The 27,071-nt window shown below is 49.6% G+C and overlaps 1 protein-coding gene across 5 annotated transcripts in view; it reads right to left on the bottom strand.

Moving 5' to 3' along the window:
- PDZD2 (PDZ domain containing 2) overlaps positions 1 to 27,071 on the bottom strand; it is a 325,503-nt gene that overhangs the window by 146,910 nt on the left and 151,522 nt on the right. The window lies entirely within an intron of this gene.

Raw genomic sequence — 27,071 nt, 5'->3', positions numbered from 1 at the left:
CATGCCACTTAGCCTGCGACAGGAGAACTCGGACGGCGGCCACTGCTGAAATCATCCGCTCCTGCTCCCCTGGCTTCCAACCCATTCACGGCGGGCCAGGCCAGACACAGACAGCTGCGGCCCATCAGGCCCAGAGCTTCCGGGACTGAAAGGCTCAAGGCTTAATGTCTCTTGGTTAAAAAAATGAATGCAAAGTTCACCCCCACACAGCACTCCTATAATGCGCTACGCTGATCTGACTCCAGACCAGAGAATTTTCAGTCTACACAACTTCATGCTAACAGACACCTAAATCAATGTTTTCTCTAACTAGTCTGAGATGTTTAGTAGCACTGCAGCACCCAGACACAGATGTACCCACTTCCCTGATGAGGGGATAAACAGTCTCCCGTACAGGGAGGAGGCTAGGATGAGAACCTACACAGCCTGGCTTTTGCCTTAAGACAGACTTCAGACATAACCAATCACTTTGCATTTACTCCACGGGAATGTCACGGGCCCCCACACCACATGTTTAAGGTTTTTGTTACAGAAACCACAGTGTTGGACTAGACAGTGACTGGGGGGGTAGGATGATCTCCAGGATGACTCTTGGAACACACAGTTTTTACCAATACGGGATTCAGCCCAGCCCAACAACCCCAGGGGCGAGTTGCAAGGCCCCACCTGGCCAATGGACACCAGTTCAGCAGTCCCAAGGTTACTTTGCCTCTGCTTCCTTCTGAAAAGCCCTTCCTTACTCCTCCCCATTGCCTCCTTCCACCCCAATACCTTCTTCATACCCACGTCAACACTTAATGCAGTAGTATTGCATTTGCTGATACACCTGTCTGCCCACCAGACTGTGAGTTCCTTGCAAGGAGAAACTACATCTTCTTTACCTGCGTGCACCCAACTCACGCACAAAGCCTGGCGAACGGGAGATGTTCCATCGCCCTGTTTTCCGTAGGCATCCTGGTTTAAAAGGGTTGTCTCTGTGTAATTATGAATGTCCCCTCTCACTCTGCAAAGTGCCCCACTGTGTATGATAAATCCTACGACCGGCCTGTCAATCAACAGTAGATGAAGGCTGGCTACCAGTTTTACGAAGTTTGTTTGCTCATTTTTAAAGTCACCGCTCCATTATTTGCCGTGGTTACTATAGGCGGTAGAGAGGCAGGTGATGGCGGGGGGGTGGTGGATAGATGGGCAGGAGATGAAGCCGCAGCCTGACTGAGAAGCAGGAAACCCATAAATTCGTTTCGCGAAGAATCTGAAGGCAGGTGGTAGCCCTGATGTGTCCCAGCAGATTTCCCTGCTAATGGCCCCGTCGATCCTTTGGTCACAGTAAAGGGACGGTGCTTTTCCCCAGCACACCGGCAGGGTCCGGGTACCGGGTGAGGTTAGCAATGGCTGCCGTGTGCTGGTGGCGCTGGGGAAAGCCGCACTGGCTTCAAGTCCACAGCAGGACTTCCGAGGAACGATGGAGCAGGCACATGGTCACCCCCCTGACCCAGATGCCACTGCCCCACGGCCCAGCACGCTGCCTATGAAGCCACCCCTCTCAACGGGTGCCCCTTACAAATGGAAAAACCCTGAGCTTTTCTTATGGTCCTCAGGAACAGACCAGCAACAAGCAGAGAAGGCGAGGAGGCTGGAGCTGGAACCAGGGAGTGGACTTGGTGTTTAAGGTGGTGGCTTACATGGCAGCAAGCAGCACTGCAGTTAATACAGTCACCAGAAGCGCCGAGAAAACCAGGGTTATGCCAGTGTACGCCACTCTGGTCCTGGAGTCTGGCCTTTCCACGGCCCGTTAAGGACAGAACCACACGTCTCCACGGGGTCTTCCCCACTTGTCACTGCCGCAGACAGAGCCACACGAAGGAGGCCAGAGGGGAGGGGCGTGCTCCACCTGTCTGGCCCATTTCCTCTGGTAACAGAGACACTCCTCCTCAGATGGAAGGACCCAGAGGGATTTCCCGACTCTCGCTGCTCATTAGGCCTGTTTGATTTTAAAGGAGAAGATTAAATGCACAGCCCACAGCCAAGATTCCAGATGTGAAGCGAGCCTTCCTTTGTGGTTGGGGTCCCCTGCTAAGCAGTACTTCTAATTAACATCTAGAGCTGGGCTCCAAGGGGCTGTCAGAGGTGGGAGTCCAGGCTGAAGGGGCCCTGGCCCCAGGCCAGCTCCGCTGTGTGCATCGGATCTGGACCCCTCACTCGGCCCACTTCTCTGGGTCTGGGCATCTTCATTCTTCCCTCCCTGGAGCAGAGCGTGCCGCCGCAGACCTCCCGGCTGTCAGAGGCGGAGGGGATTGGGAGTTCCTCAGACGACGTCTAACAGCCTCCAGAGCTGTGCTGACCAGGGTGAACGCACTCACCACGTGCAGCTGTTTAAACCTGAGCTAATGGAACTTTAAAATTCGGGTCTTCAGTTACACCAGCCACAGCCCAAGGACTCAGTAGCCACACGTGGCTAGTGGCTGGCTCCTCCACCGGCCACCTCAGATCAGAGAACACTCCCAGCACCCAGAAAGTTCTACTGGACCGTGCTGCTCTCGAGCCACTTTGGGTTCCTTTCTTTCAAGATTTTATCTATTTATTTTTAGAGAGAAGGGAAGGGAGGGAGGAGGAGGAGAGAAACATCAATGTGCGGTTACCTCTTGTGTGCAACCCTCAACCAGGGACCTGGCCTGCAACCCTCTGGGGGAGGGAAGGCATGTGCCCTGACTGGGAATCCAGCCGAGACCTTTTGGTTTGTAAACAACGCCCACCCCACTGAGCCACACCAGCCAGGGTACCTCTCTTGGGTTTCTCTCCATAAAAAAACTGGAAGGAGCGTCCCAACCCTGTCAGATGCTAGGGAAGGCATTGGACCACATGTATTTTAATGCCTACACAGAGAGAAGCTCTTTACACAGACACTGTCAGGCCACAAGTAGACTCTCTTCCAACTTCTCCAAAGAGACAGTTTCTCTTCCCAACACACGAGACAGGTGCTGCCACGCGGTGGCGGTGGTGGGGGGGTGGGCTTCTCTTCCACGGCCCCCGCCTATCAGACTCAGGTGGCCCCTTCTGATCTGACCTATTATTTGCCCAGTCCTACTTTTAAGAAAATGCATTTCCAAATGTCCTCTCAACAAGAGTGTGAGGTCTGTGCAAATCCAGGGACCAGGGAGAGAGACCCAGTCACGTCCTCCCGCCTGCCTGACAGGCCTTCCCATACAGCACCCAAAAATGCCCAACTCGAATCATTTAGCAAAGTAAAAGGACACAATCTTCGCCAGGGGCCAAGTGTTAAAAGCATTCCAAAAGCAAATGGCCCCAAACAGAAGCTCCTCCCCTCCAGTCTGTTCCTCATCGGCCAAGGATTTATTGGCTGTAGCTATAAATCGATTGCCAAGAGAAAGTAAAACCACGGCCTCAATGTAAATACTTGTTGGTAACAATCCTTCAGTGTGACACTTCGGATTTCAAGTGGCTGGGTGGCCCTCCAAACGCCTCATTAAATGGCAACTTTATAGCATTAAGAGGAAAAGGCTCTGGGATTTTCTGTGCAAATGCATAAATCAATCTTTTCAAAGACAAACAGTAGAACAATTCACACAATGTGTATGATTTGGGAATTGGGGGGGGAGGGGCAACTAAAGTGAGGAGGAGAAACTGGGCAGCCAGGACAGAGTGGTCTGGAGTGTTTCCTGGCTTTTGGGTATCTTGAGTCTGGATGTTTCCACTCTGCTCAGTATCTGTTTATCCATCAACAAATGGGTCCACACTTCAGGTGGTGCCAGTGTGTGTGTGTGTGTGTGTGTGTGTGTGTGTGTGTGAGAGAGAGAGAGAGAGAGAGAGAGCAAGTCTCAGACTAACAGGGTCTTGTTCCTCTTCCTGTCCTTCACAATTACCATAAAGATTTCCCATAAGCTCACAATTGAAATCAGTCAGGCTCAGGGACTGATTTTGTGTTCAGAAAAGCTGTATCCTCCAAGCTGGTTATTGATTACCCTCTTGGGCAAGCAATTATAGTAATACTTGGAAAAATGCACCCCCTCCACTCCCCCACATAATGCAACATGCCTGGCAGAGTGTAAACCAGCAAATTAACAGTTAAGCTCACGGGAGACCACAACCTCACAAATCCTAGCATTTGGTCTTGACCGACTCAACCGCATGTTCTGGTTCAGGAACGTTTCCCATGAGCATCATCGGCTCCACCCAAATCCCACTGCTCTAAATGGGCCTAAGCAGTTGCACCCCCCCAACCCAGGCTTGGAAAACGGGGTTTTTTTTTTCCAGCTGATGCATCCCCAAACACCAGTGTCCGAGGCCAGTCCCACTCTCACTGGCCTTCAGCTAAGCAGACTTTCAGAGCTATGTGTGGTCTCCAGTAGGCCAATGCATTTTATTTTTCCTTTAGAAAAAGCTTTAAACAAACAAACCAACCCACAAATAAAACTGACGACTGAAACCAAAGAGAAAGCTCTGAAACACAGCGCACAGCGACCCTCTGCACTGGTATCGCTGGCCACCTCGACTCCGTCCTCCCAACTGGCAGTGCTCTGTATAGCTCTACTTATTGTGTCAGCTTCTTATGGAAAAATCAGCCCCATTGTTCCGAGAGAACAATGAGCAACTGATAATAAGCACAGTGAGACAAAGGAGGAAGACTGCAGCTCTCAGGAACGGTTCTTTTCTGCACTGGAGAAGCTGCCATCTTGGCAGCCCTCCGCCATCCTCAAGTCTGCTGCTTCTCCATCTCAAAGAGCAAAATGAAACAAAATCGAGTGCGTGGATTAGTGAAAACTGCTCACAGACTCCTAACGTGGTCCCTCCACCAACACCCCCCCACACCCCCCCACCAAAGAGCGTGTCTCCGGGGCACCAAGTTCGCTGCAAGCATTTTTGAGGCAAGAGTCATTTTCCTAATACAATCCCCTTCTGTCCCTGCCTCCACATTCGCCCCGTGTGTGTGTGTGTGTGTGTGTGTGTGTGTGATCTGCTTCAGACTATTCAGAATCTACCAAGTCTGTATTTAAAACATCCGCCCTTCCATGGGCTTGTGGAATTTCCAGAACGTAGCAGAGTGGTCCCATATACAGAAATCCAAAGAAAGAAGGAGTCCAACTATGTCCAAACTTTAAAGACTCAGGCACGGAAGCAATATGCCCATCCGAGCACTCCCCGGGCGACAGCTTACTGTGAAATCTAGCACCCAGTAGGTATCCAAGAGACTTTGACAGAATTTAATTGATGCATCAGTGCCTCTGGGCTCGTGTGGGAGTCACTTGGTCCTAACACGAGAATCGAATTCCGCCCCAGGCACGAGGGCCAGGGACGTGGCAAAGGTCCCGGGACATGGCAGGGCGCCCACGCCTCACAGCATCCTTCACAGAAGCGGCTTCCTGCAGGGAGGCTGCTGGTCCTCTGCCAACCCACAGTCCTCAGAAGGCTGGAAGGGCAAAGGGAGGAATTCTCCTGCTGGCAGACCCTCAGCTCGAGAGGGAGGGAGTCTGGGCAAGCCCAGGGGAAGACGGGGAGGCAGGGCAGGAAGGGGCCCACTGGAGGCCCGTGGACGGGCAGGTGAAGGCAGGTCAAACCAGAGCAAATCTTGGAGGCACTACCCCTCTTCGAGTGGTAGGTGCCCTTTACACCAATGTGTTGTTAATTGCTTCAGACGTCCTTGGATACATTCTTTTTGTACATGCCCTTTAAACTATACAAACTTGAATCTCCTCCCTAATCCCCCTCTCCTCCCCCCAGACAACTCTTGTTATCTGGTTTTCATCTAGACCTTTTCTGGATGCAGCATTTACATACTGTAACATTCCCCTGGGGAGCAAATATGTATCACTCTACTTAAATGGCCACAGAGTGTACTCACCCTTCTACACTGTGCTTTTTCCTCCATTAACCAAGACTGTTCTGTCCTCACAGAGACCCACTGGCTTCTTTGAAACTGTTACACAGTCTTCTACAATGTGGATTTACCATATTTTATTTATTCCTTCTTCTACCGGCGCTTAATTTTTGTTTTCCCTCCCTTTTAAACACTGTTGGAACAAATACATGTTCAGATGCAAGGATTTCACTAGAATTCAATTCTGGAAGTAAAACTGGGTCAAAAACGAGTACAGGTCTAACAGACGGGAACAAAACACTCGTGACGAGTCTGACTCCCACTGACAGTGTGTGAATAGTGTAGACCACCCTCCTCTAAGGTTTCGGCAACTGGTGGTCAAACCACCGTCAGAAAATGTCACGTGGAAAATTCCAGAAATAAACAATTCATGGGTTTTATTTTTTTATTTTTTATTTTTAGTGCTCACTCAAAGATATGTTTATTGATTTTAAAGAGAGAGGATGGGAAAGAGAAAGAGAGGGAGAAACATCAATGTGAGAGAGAAACATCAGTTGCCTCCCATATGCGCCCTGACTGAGGATCGAACCCCCGATCTTTGGGGGGAGGGCACAATGCTCCAACCAAGTGGGCCACCCAGCCACAGCCCCTCCATAAGTTTTAAATGCCACACTGTTGTGAGTAGCACGGCGAAGTCTCGCACTGTCCCGCTCCATCCCTCCCAGCGCGTGAATCGTCCCTTTCTTTGATCAGCTTCCCCACGCTGTTTATGCCACCTGCCCGTCGGTCACTTGGTCGCCACTGGATTATAGGACCGACTGTCACGTTGCTGCGGTGTTTGTGTTCAAGTAACCCTTATTTTACTTAAGAATGGCACCAAAGTGCAAGAGTAGTGGTGCTGAGTAATTCGGATATGCCAGAGAGAAGCCTTGCAGTGCTTCCTTTAGGTGAAAAGGTGTGAATGTATAAGGAAAAAAAACATATGTAGGGTGTGGTCCTCTGCACAGATTCAGGCACCCACTGGGGGGTCTTGGAAAGTATCCCCTGCAGATGGGGGGTGGGGGGCTCCTGTACTTATGTCCCTAAGTCTACCCACACTTGATTCTATCACCCTTTTCATTTTTGCCTAAGTCTAACCTTAACCTTGACCTTGTCCAGACAGTATGGAGAACAGTAGCATTGAAAAAAAAAACAAAAAACCCACTGCTTTAATGTGCACTTCAATTAACTGAGAGATCCAGCACTTTGTCTTAACATAATTGGCCATTTGCATTTTCTCTTCCGTGAGTACACTGCTCATTTGTCTTTCGGGTCATTTGCTTTTTTCCTCATTAATGTATAGGTTTTAAGATGTCCTACTGATCCATTGTTCTATGGGTCTTATTCATTTCTCTCAGTCTTTTAAAATGCTGCTTGTGGCATTTCCCCACAAACAAAGTGGCTCCCCATGAACAATACGGTGGCCTCCAAATTGTTCTTCTCAGCCACAGCAACCTTTCTTGGACCCAAGAGAACACCAGTAACGGACAGAAACAGCAGAGCTGCTCTGGCTGAGGCTGAGCCGGCCTCCTAAGGGCCCCCTGCCCCCCCCCCCACCCCCCAAGCCTGAGGGGTTCTTGGGAGCACCTAAGAGCAGAGTTCGAAAGCACAGATGCACTCCAACCCCCTCACGTAACAAATGAAGAAACGCAGGGTGACGGCCATCAGAGGATGAGCTCCAGGCCTCCTCCCGGAAACAAGACCGGCACGAAGGTCTCATTGGGTTTCTGTGAACCCAGCACAGTATTTAAATTACAGAGGGGAGATTAATCCCATTTGGATCTAACAACAAATCTCAGCTGCCTGGCCCCTGATTCATGGACTTTTCTCCCATCAAAGAAAAAGTCATATGCTAACAAAATAAACTGACAGACAACTTCACTCAAAAACTAATTAAAAAAAAACAACAACCCTTGATCATTGCCATCCATTTATTACCATGTTCACTTCCTGCCTCTTCCCCATAGAATGTCAGCTAAACGAGAGCAGGGGACCCCTGTCGTCCTCTCGTGGTCTCCGAGACCCAGAACGGCCCCCGTCCAGCTGCAGGCCCCAGGGAAAACTTGCCTCCCAAACCATCCACTGTATCTGAAAACGATCGGAAAGTGAGCCGATGGCACTTCTAGGAAACTGCAACCGCCTTCATCAGTTCTGCGGGAACAGCTGTCCACTGGTAGGTGCCCTGAACCAGGGTGCAGGGAGGCACGTCTGGATACCCCAAATGGACCACCGAGAGCAACGCCGCTGAGCACACAGGACCCCCTCCTCCCTCCTCTTCACGGCATTCTTTGGGCTTCTGGCTGTCACGTCTGTGTTTCCCAGGACATCTGGCGCTCGAAGGCCCCTTTGCAAAAACCTCACCCGAGAAGGAGGCCGCTTGAGGCAGCTGCGTTCCTGCCCGAGGTCTTTTCTCTCACCTGGCATAGTACTGATCACCCTGTGGGAGCCTCAGGGGGTCACCTACTGCGGGACCCACGTCTCAGGTTCCTGCTCTGTCAGGTGGGCACGGGAGGAGGCTCCGCGCCTCCTAGGTTTTCCAGAGGCTTGGTGCCAGTGCAGGTACGTGGCTGACAGGATGCTGCTGCACACGCGGGGTCACGGGCGTTTGCTGTGTTGGTTAATGAGGTGTGCAGAGCTGTCAGAGTTCGAGGTGGGGTTCGCATGCCCAGAACAAGGGGGCGGAGTCAAAGCAAACATTGTTAAGTGTGGCAATGGGGGGAGACGAGCCAGCACTGTTCAACGTGCACTCCTGGGAGAATAGCTCCACTTGACAGAGCAAGTCCGCTGCCTGCAGACGTAGGTCTCAGAACTCCTGGACCATGGAGGGAAGGCTCGATGGAGAGAGAGCCTTCAGTTCAGACACCCGCCAACCTGCTGATGAGAGACCCCAGCCCCCAGCCACTGCCAGGAGGCCACCTCTCCACCTCTGTGCCTGAGCTCACAGGAGCTCCTGTTTACTCCCCTGGGCTGCAGGGGCGTTTACAGCTTCCCTCGGCTCCCCAGGCAGATCACAAAGAATGTCTCCTGGCCCAGGCCCGCCCTAGCTGGGGAACAATAACCATTTCACACACTGGTGTTCAGTTACAGGCCTGCAAACACCCAACAGCCAATCAAAACAGGATTCCTACAGATCGGATTCTGATCTCTCTTCAGGAGGATGCGGCCTAAAGCCACTCTGGAAAAGCCACGAGGAGCAAACATTCTCTTCGTAGGACTTCGGACAGGTCTGCTTCCTCTCTGCACTCGGAGGTGGCGGCTGCCGCCGCAAGGCAAGGCCCCAGCACACGGGTGAACTGACAACTCGTGTGTCCTGGGCTGTGACTCATCCCGAAGGATGTAAACACAAACAGAAAAACCCATGTCTTCAAATTGGCCTACACAGGAAAAAACCTTCTGGGTTTGAAGATAAAGCATAAACCAAAACGCCCATCGTCACTCTGGTCTTCCAACGGTCGGGCGTTGCGGGAGACCGTGGGCGCAGCCTCCTCGGAGCTGGCCTCCTGCAGAGTGAAATCAGACTGAGGGGCTTATCTGTCTCACACAGGTCAGGCTGGTCCCTGAAGGTGCCCTTCTTTTCACCTTGGGTGGAGGACGGGAAGATTTTCTTTATCTGACAAAGATACTGCCGATGAACAAGGAACGTGCTAAGCAGAAGAACATTTTAAAGTCGGCTTTGAAAAGAGAAAAAAAAAACCCCAGTCCTCACCGATCTCTGAATGCTGCAGAGGGGAGGAGGAAAGGGAAGGAGAGGACAACCGAAAAGGGGGCGTGAAAGACCCACAGGTCAGCAAGCCGGGCGTGCCTCCCGCCAGCAGTGACGCGACCCTTCTCAGAAGAACCCTGGGTGCTCGCCACCTCCTGCAAAGAAGGGACCCAGAGGAAAGCTTTCGGGAATGACTGGAGTTGCTCTCGATCCAGCCTGCGTTCACTACAAAAAATACAGTGTAGGACGACCTGTTGGGTCATACTGGAGGAGAAGTTTCAATTCTTCATGCCCATCTGAGCACACCAGCACCGCCAACAGGACTTAGAACCCACCAGTGGGTCCGCACGATCGTGTCAAAGTCACAGCCCAGCTCCCGCCCGCCTTCATCACTGCGCAGCGCCACGTCTACGCAGTTACCGGCGGCCCACGGTGGGGTGTATGGTCACAGATATTTAAACACAGGGTTCACCATCTCTACCCAATTCCAAAGTAAGCCGAGGCCACTCATCCACTAAAGGCCCCGAAACCTTGCAGCACGCTATGTCGCTCAGGGGTCTCGAGATCGTCTATGTTCTTCTGCGGGTCAGACAGAGAGGAAAACAGTGCTTTGTGGCAAAATTCTGGGACGCTAGGAAGGTTGGTGAGGACGCTGAGAAAGGATGGAGCTAGTTGTTCAGGACCAAAACAAAAACAAAAACAAAAAAACAACCCACTATGGGAAGCACGGGCCACGGAAGCTTCCTCTGCAGCCGGGCTGTCTGTCCCACGGTTCCGTGCCCACCAGCGCTGAGCAATGTGCACGTGTTAAGTCTGGGGCACTTGCTGGGCTCTGAGTCACAACCATCGCATTTTCTCCCCGAGCTCATAACACTAAGTACAGACCACGTCAAAGCTCTGGACTCCGGTGTATCCATCTGCTAGCACAGAAGGTGGGAGCCCTAGCTAGCATCCCTACGAACAAAAACAAGACTTTCAGCAAAGTCTGTAAAGCAACTTCTGCAAAACCACTTTCTTTCTGACCTAGGGTGCTAGACATGGTCTTATCGGAAGTGATATGATCCTAAGGAACACAGCACAGCATTTTAAAACAAACCGTGAAAGAGAAAAGGTCGACTTTCTGGCGAAACACTAATAAGTCTAAGCTATTACTAATCCTATGCTTCCCATCAGAAAGATGTCAAAATACCCGAGATTATAACAGGCAGTAGTGATATCTCGTAATAATTCATAACATTTATCGAAAGCTCAAATTAGCAGGTGCATACGGCAATTCGATGAAGCCTCACACCTCCCCATGAATAGATATTAACCACTGCCTCCCTTTTTTCAAAACCTGGGGCCCGGGTGGATCCTGAGGTCATGCAGATGCAGTAATGGAGGAACCTGGGCAGCCTGGCGTCAGAATCCGACCGCCTGCATGCAAATGGAAATTGTGTAAGAGTCGATGCGAGGCCACACCTGGTCACCACCCAGAACTGGTGTCCCACTGTCTGTCTGTATGTTTCTGTTCCCTGCACACAGCCCAGCACCAGAGTCAGCGCCTCCTGTGTTCCATCCATCACCCTTAGGGCCCTTTGTGTAACTGTGGGTGACAACGTACCTCAAAAGCCTGTAACTCAAAACAGGACTGAAAACCTGCAGTCGGTCTGTTACATTTAATGATCAAGACAAACCTCCAAACAATCAGAATTAATAGGAGGATGCTGCAAGACTGCTGGGAACCAAAACCCAAATCTGAAGATCCATAGTATTCCTTTCCAACAGCAGTCATCAAATAGAGAATAGCATTGTAAAAAAAAATGGCTTCCTTAGTAACCCAATCTATAAAGTACACAGGCAAAAGTCTAACAACAACATTAGGAAGATATTATAAAACTACACCACAGGGCGCAAGAGAAGATTTGGAATAATGGAGGGATGAGCCTTGTTTATGGGAAGGGAAGACAACATTGTAAAGATGTCAGCATTCCCCAAGGCATCAGTAAGTTGAGTGAAATTTCAAAGAGATCTCTGCAAGAATTTTGGGCTGTGTGAACAATGTTGCAATAGTTATTGGGAAAACAGAGGGCTAAGAAGGGCTAAGACAACTTGGAATAACAAAGGCAAAGAGGGTGGACACACCTCATCAAGTAACAAAATGCATCGGAAAGCTGCGGGCATTGAGACCCCGTGACACTGATGCAGGACGAGAACGAGGGTCGGGGGGAGTGAGGAGCCCCGAGGCCGAGCTGCATGTGTTCAGGGACCATACACGAACGTGACATGCACACGGACCGTACATGCACGTGGGCAAAGGCACGCTGCTCCCTGCGCCTGGTTTGTAATAATCCATTTGAAGTTTATTTTAATCCCCTTTAACTGGGTTTTCTCTTTAGAGTGAGGATCAAATCCTATACTTTCCACATAGATGCAAACCGCCCCCCAACAAATCCCACCTAAATAGGAACAATTACCAGAGGAAAAATACAGGATAGAAAATTTTCTTAAGCCAAAAAAAAGCAGTTAAAATGAATGACTCCACTAACATTTTTGATACTGCACAATTTTTTCTCCAAAACAAAAAATGTATACAAAGTAAGACATAATACGGTACCATCTATGTTGATTAAAACACAAAGATGCACGTGTTCAGCTATGAATAAATGGTAGTCTGTCAACAGCTAGCGCTTCGTCTGGATGGGTGCGCACTAAGCTGGAGGGAGGTGGGGAAGGGGCTGAGGGGAACTTCAGTTACCATGAATGTTTTGTTTCAACCCAACCTTAAAGGCAAATATGCCAAAATACCAGCGGCTATCAATTTTGAGTGGCAGAGATATAGATGTTTGTTAGATTGTTTTTGCATTTTCTATGTCTTTTCAGTTTTCAAAGAGAGAATTCGCAAAATTCAAATATTAAATCTAGAATTTCTTCATTAAATTTTCCTATCAACTTGCAGAGTACTTGTTTATTACTTATCTTCTTATTTACTTTGAAACAAAGAAGAAAAGCAGAAAAGTCAAATACATACAGTTAGGGATCCCAACTGTGATAGTTAATTTTATGTGCCAACTTGGCTAGTCTCTGGTGCCCAGATGACGTGTTAACACCAGTCTTGATGTTGCTGTGAAGGTATAATATTTCTTAGATGTGATTAACATTTAAATCAGTAGACTTTTTGTGAAGATGAACCCTCTCTACCGTGGGTGGGCCTCACCCAATCAGTTGAAGGCTGTGAGAGAAAACAGACTGAGGTTTCCTAAAGCAGGAATGGTCCTCAGGACAGCCACCGAGACACCCAGTCTGGCTTCCAGCCCGCTGGCTTGCCCTCGGATTTCGGACTTGCTACCCCACGAGGGTGTGAGCTGAGTTCCTAAAATAAGTGCCCCACCCCACCTACTTATATACCCCCACCATTGTGTTTCTCTGGGGAACCCTGACCAATACCAATGCTGCAAGTCTCGGGGCAGCCATGGTTTCTCGGCAGCTAAAATGGTCCATACATTCTGCAACATTCAAGAGGACAGAAAAGCCTGCTTTGGGGGGTGGGGGACCGTGATAGGCCGGTTCATGTTGACGTGCTGAGATCAAACCCACCTTGTGTTTGTTTTCTAGGAAAATGTATCTCCTGAGAAGATACAAGCTCTTCAGTCAGCCGCTTCTTGTCGGAGATGTGTATTTCGGAGTGGAAATTTCCCTGTTGGCCTGCGAGTCCTTGCTGGCCAGATGCTCCGTGGGGAGGGCACACGTCCACACTCCCATGTGGAGGCTGCCGACGGGCTGGAGGAGGGAGGGCCGGCCTTCCCGTGCCTGTGGTTCTTCCTGAGGGACACTCTCCTTGTTTGCTTCAGCAAAGCCACGAGCTGACAGGCTGCCCAAGACGGATTGCGCTCCAGACTCCCGCCGCCCAGACGGACCCGGTGCGCGGCTCACGCTGTTATCCCAGGGTCAAGGGCGCCACTTTGTACAAGGGCCCACACTGCTCTCAATCTGCCCGTGACATTTCCAGGCGCCCCGTGTGTCTGGGGGTAAGGACCCCCGGATAGAAGTTGGTGCCCCTCTCTTCTCAGTTCAGACCCCTTACTGGTTGTAGAGAAAATTTATTGGAGTCACTTTAATATTTTGCATTTCTGTTCATTTTATTTTTGGTTTGACATTTGCAAAGCAGAAAGTTCAAGAAAGAAACAAAAAAGGAGTTACTGAAGCAATGATTCAAGGTGACAGCCACATACACTGTAGAAATACTTTTCTGACATCAGTTTGCATTTTCTAAGGAGTTAGAGATGGACAAGGGACATCTTAGCTGGATCATAAGATCACCTCATATATAAGTGACCCCTACTGCTCCAATCAGAAGAGCTAAAAAAAATTAGGGGAGGTGGGGGAATTTGGTTAAATAAATATAAATGATGGAAATGAAAGAATCTATAGCCTGAGATGCAAACATTCTAAGATACTTAAAACATAACATTTAGCCCTGGCTGGTGTGGCTCAGTGGATTGAGTGCTGACCTGCAAACCGAAAGGCTGCCGGTTTGAGTCCCAGTCAGGGCACATGCCTGGGTTGTGGGCCAGGTCCCCAGTTGGGGGTGCGAGAGGCAACCACACATTGATGTTTCTCTCCCTCTCTTTCTCCCTCCCTTCCCCTCTTTCTAAAAACAAATAAATAAAATCTTTTAAAAAATAACATTTAAAATATTTACTTTAAGCTATTTAGGATATTAGTGTAGCAATATACATACTTATATGTGCACAAATATTATATACACATGTATTATCTAAGCATCATATAATTGAACACTAATTTAGAAGCATTTCTTGCTTCCTCCCACCCCTGATCCGGGGAAACGTCTGTCCCGAGTCTTCACCTGACAGCTGTCCTGTGATCGCAGCCACTTTCCGAGTTTCCCAGAACATGTCCTCTTCACTGCTACTTCAGCTATTTGGATAACATTCTCAACTTGTTCCATTTTTAAATAATCTTTTAAAAGTCTTGTTTATAAAGAAACCCAACACTTGTTACTGTGAGGTCAGATGCCCAGGAATATTACTAGATGTTTTTTTTTTTTTAAATGTGATTTCCTCAGTTGACCTCTACACACATCCAAAGCCAGAAATGACTAAGGTCCTTTCAGGCTAATGTGTGTTCCCTAAATAATATGCAGATGTTCCAAATAAAGCCACTGTAAGATCCTCTCACGGCAGGAGAGGTCAGGACCTAAACATACGACAACCTGCTCATTTCTGATAACTTTTTTCAGGGTGGGGTGCGGGGACTGTGCCTTATATTTGGGCCTGGGAGGTGAACTGTGTGACGTCATTCCCCGCATTTCCTCCCATCTGCCTCCCCACCCCCAGCAGGCCGCCCTGGCAACATGACCCAGACCCTAAGGGGACTTTCTCAGGGTGGAGTTGGGGAGCCTGGGGAATCCCAAACGCTGGGTCCAGAGGACCCAGGAACAGGTGTCTCTGCCACAGGACAGATGGCTGCTGCCACACGAGCCAGGCTGGGGGGCCGATGGCTTTCTGTCTTGTCTTCCTTCCTTCTTCTTTTAAAAATAATTTATGCCGCCCTCGCTGGGTCACTCAGTTGGTTGGAACGTCGTTCTATAAACCAAAAGGTTGCAGGTTCAGTTCCCCATGGGGGCACATACCTGGGTTGTGGGTTCAGTTCCACAGCTGCCCCCCACTATCCCAGTCAGGGTGAATAGGAGAGGCAACCGACTGATATTCTCTGCCCCTTTCGTCTGTGAAAATCACTAGAGACATGTCCTCAGGGGAGGATTAAACATAACAGTGTGTGTGCCGCTGGGCTGTGCGGCCTGTACAGTGGCAGCCAGAGAGCATCTGTGACAGGGAGAGTCACACCCCCCCCCCCACGGTCTCAGCCCACCTTGAAGAGGGGCTGAGACTCACCCTCTCTCTGCCCACGGATGCCCCGGCAGCCAGGTCCTGGGCTCAGCTCCAGTACTGCCGGAGGGCACCACCGGCCCGAGAGCCACCCAGGGCAGCAGGGAGAGACTCAGAGAGTCCTCAGAGCCCCTCTGGAGAAGGCAGTGAGGAAGAGCAGAGGGAGCTGCGAAAGGTGCTCCCTGCAGCCGAAGCGGGAGGGGACGACGACAGTGGCCATGAGCACACATCAACAGTGTGACTGACACTGTGATTCCGATAAGAAGTATGTGTTCGGTCCTGGTCCACTGCTCCTGGCTCAGAGCTCCTAAAGCCCTCGTCATTCCCTGCAGAAGAGCCACGGGGCATCTTTCCTTGCATCGGGTGGGCCACAGAGTCTGTTATGTTTTTTCCGTGTGATGGCCCTAGTAGTGCTTAGTTGTCTTTAACTTTGTCCAACTGTGGTGTGACAGTTCTCATAGCAGCGTGCTTTTTTAAAAAAACTTATCAAAATCGGTGAATTTTTGTGCAGTCATTTTAATATTGAAGATGGAAGAATATACACATTTCTGGCATATTATGCTCTATTATTTCAAGAAAGATAAAAACGTAACTGAAAGGCAAACAATTTGTGTAGTGCATGGAGAAGCTGCTGTGACTGATCGAACGTATCAAAAGTGGTTTGCGAAGTTTCTTGGTCCTATTGACATTCTGGCCGAATAATTCTTTGCTGTGGGGCTGTCTTATGCACTAGAAGATGTTCAGCAGCACCCCTGGCCTCTGCCCACTAGAAGTCAATAGCAGGAGATAGCCGACACACTCAAAATATCCAACTCAATAAAGTTACTGGTGAAAAAGAAAAATGTGTCTTTTATTTTATTGGAAAAAAATATAAATGGACTTTTTGGCCAACCCAGTAATATTTAGTTCCAGAAATAGCTACAGAGCAATAAAGGTGAAATGGATGTGTTTTTTTTTTGCTCATAACAAGCCCCTTTCAATCACACCGGAGGATGATAACAGGGTGGCTCTTTGGATGCGGGCTGGTTGCCAGGGGGCCCAGGCAGATTAGAGGCTGAGACTTTCAATCCTACCCCTCCACCTCCGGGGAGGGGAGAGGGGCTGGAGAGTGGTTCCACCCACCATGCCACTGGGGTGAACCCTCCAGACAACCCCAGAAGGACGGGGTTCCAGAGCTTCCGGGCAGGTGAGCACATGGAGAGGCTGTGCCCCCATCCCCACACCTTGCCCCGTGCACCTGCCACCTAGCTGTCCCTGAGTTGTATCCTTTCATAATAAATCATTAATCTGCTCAGCAAACTGCGTTCCTGAGTTCTGTGAGCTACTCTAGCAAACTCATTGAACCCTGTTAATTAATCCTATTAATTAATAGGAGGGGGCATGGGAACCTACCCGGTATTTTGCTGTATATAATGCGCACATCTTTGCCCAAATTTCTGAGGGAAAAATAAAGGTATATATTATACATGGGTATAATGATTACCTACCATGGGTATAATAATTCCGTGTGTAACGTGCACGTGGTACGCATTATACACGGCAAAATACTGTACTTAGCCCGTTGGTCAGAAGCAGAGGTGGTGGCTTGGACTTTTGATTGGCATCTGAAGTGTGTGTGGGGGTGGGGAGCAGTCTTGTGGGGCTGAGCTTTTAACCTGTGGGATCTGACCCTCTCCCCAGGTAGACAGTGTCTGAACTGCACTGGGGGACACCCAGCGGGTGTCCCAGCACTGTTTGGGGAGGGGGGACCTCCCCCAACACACACACACACACACACACACACACACACACACACGGTGACCAGAAGTGCCAGAGGTGAAGTAGTATTCTAAGAGTGTTGTGCATAATGTAGCAGAAAACAATTGAGTTTCCCTTTGTAACAGGGACTGTGAGTCACGAACCAAGCGGCAGGAACTGAGGGAACACCGCTGGAATCTGGCTCATTCAGAAAAGCTACCTCCAGGGCCGCTGACCACGCCTAGGTTCTCGCCAGCAGAGTGCAGTGGGTGATGCCCTGAAGTAACACACAGACCCAACCCTTGTGGAAGTTCGACAGTTTGAACAGGAAAGATGGGAGTTTGCCTTGTTCTCCTTGGGTGTTTCTCCCTTATGAAGACTGACCTTTAACCCAAGCCTCATCTGATGACTGTGGAAACAACCCAGGGAAGTTGACAGCGGACAAGCGTGTCCAGGAAGGAGAAGCAGCAAACCCAGCTCGAATGGCCCAGGAGCTAAGGGCTTACGTGCCCCGCACCATAACGAGGACCTTATGGGCACTCCCTCAGTCTGCAGCACTAACCCAAGAGGGAGTGATGCACCTTATCCACACTTCACAGTGGCGAAAACCAAGGCAGAGAAGCTAGCTAACTTTCCCCGAGTCATTTATCGCAAGAAGGTGGACCAGCTGGGTTGGGATGTCATTACTTCACTCACAAAGTTTGTTTGTGGAGTCAGACAGAACTGAGAATGTGATACACCCCCTGTGCACTCAGCTCTGCAATTCTGGGTATGCGATGGCCCTTCTGAGCCTCAGTTTCCAGTTCTGTTCAGTGGGCGTAACACGCAGCTGTCTGGGTGTGAGATCCTTTGGTTTACGGCCCAGGCACAAAGCCTGACCAATAGCAGCCTCTCCATAAAGATACTATCTACCTTCCTTTTTCTTCTGAGCCTAAGGCTCACAGGTAAGGGGTACCAATTTATCACTCTGCAAGGCTGACGTGCGCATGTGAAAGAATTGGAGGAACACTAATTGCTGACATTCACAGTGTCACACGCAGACCTGGGCCAATCTGCGTTGCTGCTGCTCATTTAGGAGAGGCTTTTCTCCTTGTTATTTTAAACCAACCTGAAGCTGTGAATTAGTGGAGCAAATGTTTTGGTTTTGTAGGGAACACCTTGTCCTCTGGTCCTTGTGCTAAATGAGCTCACACAGGACCGTGGTCACAGGAGCAGTGGCCATCAGCAAACACCCCCCACCTCCAGGGAAGTCTGCAAGCAGCCCCGGCCCGACTTGGAGATCACACTTCTGCAGAAGAGGCCGAGACTCTTGCTCTCATAACCGCAGCAGCCTACGTGTGGTCAGGAGCCACCTTCTGCATCCTATTAGGCCTTTTGGTGAGCTCAGAGCATGACTGTGTGGTTTGCATTTGCAACACAAAAGGAAGCAATAAGGCGCAGCAGGGAGGCTTTCTCAAGGGTACCTTGCGGAGGTTAGTTTCACCAGAAAGCACCTATGAGATGACCAGGCGGTGGGACCGAAGGGAGATGGGCGAGGACCCCCATGCAGAGTTGGGGCACCACGCTCTGGCTCCACCCATCCCATCCACCAGCTGTGCCCCAGAGAAAAGCACCAAACGCTTCTGCCTGAGTGCCACCTAAAATGATGAGCCTCAATTAATTACACACGCTCTGAGATTCCTTCTGGCTTGATAATTCTATTAGCTCAGTTCCTAATAACCCTCCTTTATGAGCACTGATAAAAACATTAACCCAAACACCTAGCACAAAGCGTCACCTAAGAATTGGCACTTGGTAACTATTTACTGCTTAAATTAATGGGCCGATGCTGGTAAGGACACAGATAAAGGTCACTGAAAAAAATCAAGTCACAGATGCATTATACACACATGCATACCACATACGCACACGCACTTCTATTTTTATGTTGTCATTTTACCCCGAGAGTTGCCACGTGTCGTTGGGTCTGTGTGTCAGTGCGCAGGCACCCTGTGTACTGTGCTGCTCAGACACCGTGTTTGCCCACATTGAAGGCAAGACTCTCCACCAGCAAAAAAACATTGTGACTTGAAGGCTCAGATGATGGTTAGCACTTTTTAGCAGTAAAATAGTTTTTGGTGAAGGTATTTACATTATTTTTTTAGACAGCATGCTATCGATTGTACACTCAACAGACGACAGCCCAGTGTGAACATGCAGTTAGTGCACAGTGCCCTGGGAAACCAAACATGTCACACGACTCACTTTATTGTGATACTCGCTTTCCCGCGAACCTGTCACTGGTCTGGAACAGAACCTGCAACATCTCCGAGGGTGATTTGTACTGGGCATTGTAGGCAGAGGGCAGAATAACCCACACCCCTGCCCACCCCCCACCCCCCCCAAGACTAGTAATCTAACGGAAAAGACAAAAGATACAACAATAAGAAGACAACTCTCCAACAGGAGGAGAGACAGTTCAAATTCGGACGGACTGAAGCATATGCAACAGGCCTTTCAGAGGCAGACCTGACGATGAAGGTTTTACATGACGGAGAGAAGGACCTACATGTGCCAGCCTGGGGCCCAGCAGCAAACACAGAAGGCACCCTCAAAAGCACTGGCCTCGAGAGGTTCACGCAGGGACCATCCCAGAGGCGCAGGTAGGACGAAGCACCCTCGGGCTAGCTGCAGCTGGAAAGCTCGCACTTCCTCTGGGTCAGAAAGGCCGGGGAGGAGGCGTGAAGGGGAACTAACTGCCCATCAAGGGCTGAGAAGAAATCAGCCCTCGTGGGAACCTTAGCAAAGGATTGGGGGGCAGTGGTAAGGAGGACAAATACTCCAACACTATCTCCTGCCTTGAGATCCGCCTGTGTCTCCCACTGGCTGAACCCAACCAGAAACAGGACAAAGGGAGGCCAGATGCCGTGGTTCACAGAAGTCTGTTCTTGGTACAGAGGATGAGGACAAGTTGGGAAGGAGGAGGAGGAAGGAGAAAACACACACACTTATGCATTATACGTACACGCATGTACATTGGCGGTGTATTTGGGAGAGTATGTCTTTGGCTTTTCAAAAAAAGATTATTTGTTCTACAAAAGGGTTTTACCATAGAATTAATCACAATTTAAATATCAGGACCTTCTAGGATATCCCAGATAATTTATTTTATAAAAGCGGAAACTTCTTGACCTGTAAGTAACTTCTACAGAGGGACCGTATTGCCTGAGACACGGTGTGCTTGTTTGCATCGGGGGTGACAAGCGAGACCGCCGAGACAGCCTCCGCCGGACACAACTGTCTCCTAACGGCTTCCTTCGCCCCCTCTCCCCACCTGTCCCACCGTCTCCAAAGGTAAAACAAATTCCAAGCTTTGCACGCTGACACATTCTTCCACATATATTTTCTATCAATTGGCAATTAAAACAAGAATCCCGGAGGTCAGCCAAAATCTTAACGAACGAAAAGAGTCAGATACGTTATCCTTGGATTCCAAAGTGCGAAGTGACATGTTACGAGAAACCACCTGGAAAACAGCGCACGGGCAGGCGACGTTTCAGGAATCCGCATTCCAGACTGCGATTCCTTGCCAGCGAATGCTTAACCTTTAACAGGGACCCTTGGACCGAGTTCCTAGAGCCATCAAGCCGCTGGACCGGATCTAGATTTATGCCAAGTTCTGCTGGCAGCAACAGGAACCCAAGACTGGACGGGGGTCAGGGTGGCTGGCTCCCACAGATGGCGGGGAAGGGGGTGGAGGAGGGCTGAAGAAACATCTCGTGGTCATCTCCCAGTTAGTGACCACACACCTGCGGTTTCTCCGGACGGTCCCAGTCTCAGCGAGTCTAGTCCAAACTACTTAACTGTCCGATCCTGGGGCAATGGTTACACAAATTACGGTCCTTGGACTCTCTATGGGCAACTATGCTGCCATTAAAATTAATGAGTCAGCCCTGGCTGGCATAGCTCAGTGGATTGAGCGTGGGCTGCGAACCAAAGCATCGCAGGTTCGATTCCCAGTCAGGGCACATGCCTGGGTTGCAGGCCATGGCCCCCAGCAACCGCACATTGATGTTTCTCTCTCTCTCTCTCTCCCTCCCCTCTCTAAAAATAAATAAATAAAATCTTTAAAAAAACTAATGAGTCAGTAAAGAGATGAAAAAATCCTTGTGTTTATTCGGTCACAATAATATTGGAATCCCCATTGGATACTACAAATGGCGTAAGGGTATCCAAGCTACAATGATGAATTAGTTCTATAGCATACATGTCACTTAGCACAGGACGGGCTCAGAACCAGACTGCCAGCATTTGAGTCTCTGCTCCACCGCTCAAAAGATGGGCAGCCTTGAGCAATTTCCCAAATGCTGTGTGCTTCCAGCGATCTCCGTCATCAAACAGGGAAACGAATAGCACCTTCTTCATCGGACCACTGTGAGCATGAGCTAAGCTCATCCATGGAAACCTTATACCCGGCAAGCAGGAAGTGCTCAATAAATTGTAGCTATGCCACAATTTGAAGTACCTGTGCTTGCTGCCTTGGTTTAGTAGGAGACACAGATGCAACCAGAAAAGTGATGGTATGATGCTAAGTGCAATGAAGGGCTTTCTTTTCGGCTACCACTTCACTGGGAATGGAAGAGATCCGGAGGACCTCCTATTCATAAAAGCAGAGAGAGTGTGTCATGGCCACGTGAGTTCGACTGGGGAAAACAGGAATGGACAGAGTACTTTCTCCCACATGCCGGTCTTCCTGACACCACTGAGCACTTCCTGAGTTTATTTCATCTTCGAAGCTTCCCAAAGGCTGGGATGCACACAGACAAAGGATGGACCTCGGAGGAAGCAAGGCCAAGCGTGCAGGCCGACTGGCCAGCCTCCGAGATCACAGAAGGGAGTGAAAGCCAGTCCCTGGCTTTTCATCAGCTAGAAGGAGCGTTAGTTGTCATTTTAAGAACAGGCTTCCCTTTCGTGACAACCCCGGGACGTCCTCTCACTGGGACTGGTTAGCGATCTCCAGAGCGGAGGAATCCTCTTTGTCTCTCGAAATGTCTCCATAGTTATTCCTCCCTTTGAAGTTGGAAGAGAGAATAAAATTACTTTCATCTGCCTGGAAAGCAGGCAGCGAAGCGAGGAAGGAGGAAACCGGCAGCCCAGATCTTCAGGAAGCCGAGCCCCCGGCCTGCCTTTACTCTGTTTGGGGATGAGACCACGCGTTAACAAATATCCACCTGCCTCGGTTTGGTAGCAAATGATACCAAGTCCAGATCCAAAGTGGCTCGAACAGGGAGGAAATTAACCATCTCACACGATGGGAAGTGCAGAGGAAGGGTGAGGCTCCTCGAGCCCGGCTTGTCCATGACCGGCGGGGACCGGCTCTCTCCGGCAAGCCCGCTCCAGCCTAAGTAAGGCTGGAGGCAAGGCTCCTCTGGCAGTTCTCGACAGCAGCAGGCCGAGAAAGCAACGGGCTCACTGGTTTTTTGGGGTCTTTTTCTCAGTAAGGAGCAAACCTTCCTTAGGAGCTCCACGAGAGACTTTCCTCCACACCTCAGTGCCCAGACGTGGCTCGAACGCTCTTTTCTACACGTGTCCCCGGGGTGTGGAGTGGAAGGACCGCGGCGGGAGCGGGCTGAGCATTTCGGGACAGAGGCGTCTGAGACCCAAGGACCTGTGAAGCACCTGACGGGCTTCCGGTGAGGACCGAAGACAGGGAGGAACGTGTGCCTATTTCTACGAGGTTAGTGTGCTGCGCAGTTATTCTTTTTATTAGAATTCTTTTCACATAGAATTAATTAATTTATTGATTGTTCAAGCGCAGTCGTCTGCATTTTCCTGCCACCACTTTCCATCCTACCCCCCTTTGGCTTTGTCCCCCCTTGGTTCTGTATACATGTTCCTTGAGGACCCTTCCCCTTCCTTCCCCTGTTACCCCTCCCCCTCCTTCCCACAGAATTGTGGGAAGAGTTAGCATCAAACACATTCAGAAATGCCTCTGCCCGATACGCCCCCCACACGAAGAAGCACAACTGACGACCACTGGAGAAGACAGTAGCATACCTAGCATGAATGTTCACTAGCTACTCTATGCCCGGCCTGGGCATCTGTAATGATTACTAATGAGATGACAATACAATCTGGTCCACTTGCATTTTCGTCCCAAGTGGGCACTTGCAAGGGTATACACACAGAGGTCAGGATGGAGAGGGGGTTCCAGGGCAGAGTTGGGGGGCACCAGGCAAGAAGACCCAGTTGCCAATAACTGGGATGGACTGAAATGAGAGTATAGGAATTTTCTGAAGTATAGGGGGAAGGGCTCACTCAACTCTCAAAGAGAACAGAAGAAACAATGATTGCAACAACATTTTGGAAGCTGGCAGGCAGTCAAACCAGTGGTAACTGACTTAGCAGACGGGAGAAAGCTGAAACCTAGCACAGCCATGTGCATGAAGCCTGGAAGCAGGCTGGGATTCATACCACAGAGCTCCAGAGAGCCTCCGGAATTGGGGGCACAGGCCCCCTGAACGCAGGAGGACTGGCTGAGAGTGCTTGAAGCTGTCAGGCCCTGGGATGCCCTCTTCTCCATCCTAGCGCCAAAATGACTGCATTCTGCAACCTGTCCGCTCCGCTGCTGAATCAGAGATACCATGTGCAGCTGAGGGACCAGGTGCCGCTTTACAAAGGGGAATAAGAGAAAGTCTCCATACCAAATGTAGACTCCAGGTCTCCTTCCCGCATATGGCCCGCAGAAAGCCACCACCCACCGATTCCCTGCAGTGTGGGAGGGTTTCTCTTCCCCTGGTCAGTTTCCTCCGCGAGGAAGGCCCTTCCACCAACAGGTGGGAGTCCTCCAATAAAACCTCTCGGCAGGAGAATCCTGCAGCAGGAGTGCTCAGGGCCAGCCGCACATTACAGTCACCTGGGCCCTAGAAAGATGGCGCATCATTCGTTACTGGGCAAACACGCACGAAAGGTTCCCTGGGTGGCAGGCATAGTTGCGGGTTCTGAAACGCTGCTCTGCGTGGTCTTCTTGGTAAGGAGGGACTACTCCCGGGGACAAGCCCCATCCATGCACGCAGACCTTCCTGCTAGCGGCCCAGTGATTGGTCCAGGACCAGCAGACATTTGAGGATGGACTTCAACGTGCAAGAGTCAGAAACAAAAACAAAGGAAAAACACTGACAAGAAACCACGCAGGGAGTGGAGCAATGCTTCAAAGAAGCTGTCGTTGACCTGCGTGGAGAGCTGAAAAGCATTTTCTCTGTAAAACAACAACAGGATGTTAGACTAAGAAAATTTAGATATTTTTAAAGAGCTCCTGGAAATTAGAAATTTGCTAGTAGACATGAACATTCAATATATGTGTTAAAAGATAAAATGAGGAAATTTCACAGGAAGTAGAATTTTTTAAAATGAGGTAGAAAAATACAAGAGAAAAAGAAAATCAGAGATTCAGCCCATGAGGGCACCCTTCTAGTTTAATAGGTGTTCCGGAAGGGAAGATTTTTATTTTTTTTAATTCCAGAAAAGTGGAATGAGTTTCCAGATTGAAAGGGGCCATTGAAAGCCAGCTGGAATGGATGAAAAAAGCCTCACAACCAGGCACGCTCTAATGAAATTTCATTACAGGGGGAAAGGACAGTACGAAGGACAAGCATTCCGAGAGGGGGAATAACTACGTTGTACTTCAAAGCATCAGGAGTGAGAATGAAATCAGACATCTCGACAGTGACGTGGAACCTGGGAGAGCAGTGCTTTCCAAATTCCGAGAAGGAGGGGCTTCCAGTGTAGAGTCAACACCCCCTCGAACTATCAGTCAAACTTAACAGATAGCACAGAACTGATCTCCCAGGTGCTCTTTCTCAGGAACTTCTGGAATATGTGTTTTTTGAGAGAGAGAGAGAGAGAGAGAGAGAGAGAGAGAGAGACAAGGGAAAGAGGAAGGCATGGGGTTTCAGAAAATAGGAGACACCACAGGAGACAGAGACAGTCTGAATCTCCAAGGGGAGGATGAGGAAGAGTCCAGGATGAGGGCGGAGCAGCAGAAGAACCAGGAAGCACTTGCTGTTAAGACAGACATAGGAAGATTTGAAAGTGGTCTCTGGAATATATGGCAGCTGAGGCTGATGAGGTGCGTGACTGATGTTTCTAGTTATGAACCTTGTGGAAACATTTGATGTTTTCCTTACACACCGTGTAGGTACAGTGTTGATAAAGAATGAAGGGCAGCTCCGCTACAAGTCAGGTTCCAGAAGGAGAACCCAAGCGAGGATCAGGAGGAGGTTCCCGAGGAGCACCCTGGAGAACCCACTTCTCCAAGGCAGCGAAGGTTCCCGGGGGAAACTCTGGGGAACAGAAGAGTTGAAGAAGGAAGGACTGATTTGCAGTGACATGCGCGGACCTAGAGAGCATTATGCTCAGTGAAATAAGTCAGAGGGAGGAAGACAGGCACCAAAGGATTTCACTTATCTGTGGAATCTAAAACAAAGAAACTGAAAACAAAACAAACTCATAGATAACTGCGGGTCACCAGATGGGAGGGGCTTGGGGGGAAAAAAACGGAAAGGGAATTAAGAAGTGCAAATTGCCAATTACAAAAACAGTCACAGGAATGTCAAGTACAGCACAGGGAACACAGTCCCTAATTCTGTAATGACTACGTGTGGTGCCCGGCGAGTGTCCTAGACTTATCTGGGTGATCGCTTCATGAGGCATATAAATGTCTAATCACTATGTTGTACACCCGAAACTAATACTGTATGTCAACTATAATTAAAACTCAATTTAAAAAAAGAAGGCAGGGCTGAGCACGTGGCTGAGTAGGGGAAAGGAGAACTCCACGTCCCACGGAACAGGTCACGGTGGGTCACTATTTCCCTTCAAGGAAGGTGTTCCCAAGGGAGCGTGACCTGCCTGGAGTTACAACAGGATTAAAGGAAGCTCTGAGCCCGGCGTGGGCACTTTACAGCGTGAGAAGGCAGCGTGAAAAGCAGCTCTGGGAAACCTTGCTGCCCCTTGCACCGTCTTCCCTTCACTCCCCCCATCAGGGAGCAGTTGCCTCTATCCCCTCAATTACGCCCCCCGCAGTGCGGGCTTGAGTAGCTCCAGGCGGAGAGAGCTGGAGCAAGCCTGAAATCTAGTCCACCCGGGGTTTCCCTAGTCGCTTTCCCTGGAAAGTCCTATGTGTTTCTTCCCTACGTGGCCCACTCTGAGAACTTACTTTCTTTTAGAACCTGACACTGACCTCGGCTCCCAAAGCCTACCCTCCCCATGGGTCCTCAGGGCTGTCCCCTAGTAGGGACAATGGCTAGAGATCCTGAAGGCAGTCCACTGGGTAGGTCCTGTATCTTTTCAATGTCATTAAAATTTCAGGGGGCGGGGGGGGGGGAAGAGCCACAGTACACCTACAGGTTAAGGAGTATTTTATAGCCAGAGTAACATAGTGGGCTAGAACCATCTCCTTACACCTTCCTTTTCAATTCATAGGCAAAGCGAATTTCGAAGTGCCAAGTCCAAAATGACTGCATGCTGCGTATTGAAAGATACTTCAATCTTATTATTAATGGAGTTCATGCCATCACTCTTATCAAAATCAAACTCAGCCTGACGTTCACTGTGATGAAGATCATTCACTGTTTACATTCTCAGAATCTTTGCCCCCAGAAACGTTTCCCAGGATCACAGCTGTAGTTACCTCCTCCTAACCCCACATCCTGAGGCATCATCGACTTAATTTCCCTCCTGGTATTTACGAACTGCCTACTGGAGAGGAGCAACATCACAGAAAATGCCATTCTCTTTCTAAACATCCTTCATCTTTAAGATCTTTGATTTGTGGATACTACAAACAAAACATTTTATGAATCAGTGGTGGGGGAGTTTCCCAAGCAGATTG

Source organism: Phyllostomus hastatus, unplaced genomic scaffold (assembly GCF_019186645.2).
Source record: "Phyllostomus hastatus isolate PE091 unplaced genomic scaffold, TTU_PhHast_1.1 phas_contig_58, whole genome shotgun sequence".
In the NCBI taxonomy this organism is placed as follows: domain Eukaryota; kingdom Metazoa; phylum Chordata; class Mammalia; order Chiroptera; family Phyllostomidae; genus Phyllostomus; species Phyllostomus hastatus.
The sequence above is the reverse complement of the archived record's forward strand: the minus strand, read 5'-3'. Positions and strand labels throughout refer to the sequence as shown.